The following is a 1,558-nucleotide window of genomic DNA, read 5'->3' as shown; positions in this document are numbered from 1 at the left end:
ATAAGTGATGTAATTTCTAGAAAAGTAAGGTCTGAGAATTTAATCAAGAACACATTTAGTTTACCTTTTTAAATTGACACGAATTTCAGTGGAATTCAAGTTTTTGGCAAAATCATTTGCAGAACTCGACCGTACGCCATTTAAAACATCAAGCACTGGAGTATTTCTAAAAACGGAAAGTACACATAGTGAATAAAGAAATATATGTAATCTATATACAAATATTGATATTTATCTTTTTGCACTGCCATGGCTTTTATTTGATGCTAATTGTCTAAACCGTTTATTAGGAGAGACATCTGAAATGTTAGTAAACGGCATCCTCCTAAAATGTAAAAAACAACTGCAATTATACATGCATATAGACATGATAGATAATATTAACGTTTGTAACATTTACCTTTTTGCATTTGTCATTGAAGCTTTACAACCATTGTTCACAAGCGTTTTGTTGGATTCATAATTAGAGCATAATTTTTGGCTGCATGATACATCTACATTATGATTAACTGGAAAGATTCTGAAAAAAATGCCCATATACATACAATGAGTCAGTGTATGAATATAAATAGACAATGCATTAAACAATATTTACCTTGTGGGTGTACTATGATTACCAATTGCCTTTGGCTCATTGCTAAGTGCTTCGTTTCCCTGGCGGACCGAAGGAACTGAATGGAGCCTCTACAAAGTACCTGTAAAGACCCCATTGGGTCCCCATTCGGTTCCTTTTTAAAAAACTCGAAAAATCAGCAAAATCAACTTTTAAATTGTTGAAATTCGGATTCTACGTTATAATTCCCTATAGAAGGCCACGGAATAATCGCAATAGTTTTTTTTACAACGGCAAAAAGTTTTAAAAAATATAAGACGTATAACGCCTGTTGACTGCTACACTGCAAACGCATCGCCTGTAAGTAGCCGTCAACAGGCGTTATACGTTTTATATTTTTTTTAACTTTTTACCGTTGTAAAATAAACTATTGCTATTATTCAGTCAGCTTCTATAGGGAATTTTAACGTAGAATCCGAATTTTAACAATTTAAAAGTTGATTTTGCTGTTTTTTCGAGTTTTTTTAAAAAGGAACCGAATGGGGATCCATGGGGGTCTTTACGGGTACTTTGTAGAGGCTCCACTCGGTTCCTTCGGTCCGCCAGGGTTCTTTTCAAACATATCAGAAGAACAGTCATTTCCAAAATCATTTTTACAATTCCCATGTAAAGAGTCAATACTATCTATCGATATACGTGAAGCTGATTCACTATCAAGAGGTTGATCAACTTTCATAATAGATTTGTTGAATATTTCACTGCAATTGCCTTGCAATGTAGCATTAATTGCAGAAATTGTATCGATAACAGCACTGCTACCACTGCCCGACTGTTCCATTTGTACATCCATCTGCGTTGCATCTTTTGTACTGGTAACAATTTCATTTGCAACACCAACAACTGACACAAGGAACTGCAGTACTGACTAATCGTCTTATGGTTGTATATCCATTAGAGTCAACAAAGGCATCTTTATTAAAATGATCACTGCACAGTTTTGTAGAT

This window comes from Belonocnema kinseyi, chromosome 8 (genome assembly GCF_010883055.1).
Source record: "Belonocnema kinseyi isolate 2016_QV_RU_SX_M_011 chromosome 8, B_treatae_v1, whole genome shotgun sequence".
Taxonomy (NCBI): domain Eukaryota; kingdom Metazoa; phylum Arthropoda; class Insecta; order Hymenoptera; family Cynipidae; genus Belonocnema; species Belonocnema kinseyi.
The sequence above is the reverse complement of the archived record's forward strand: the minus strand, read 5'-3'. Positions refer to the sequence as shown.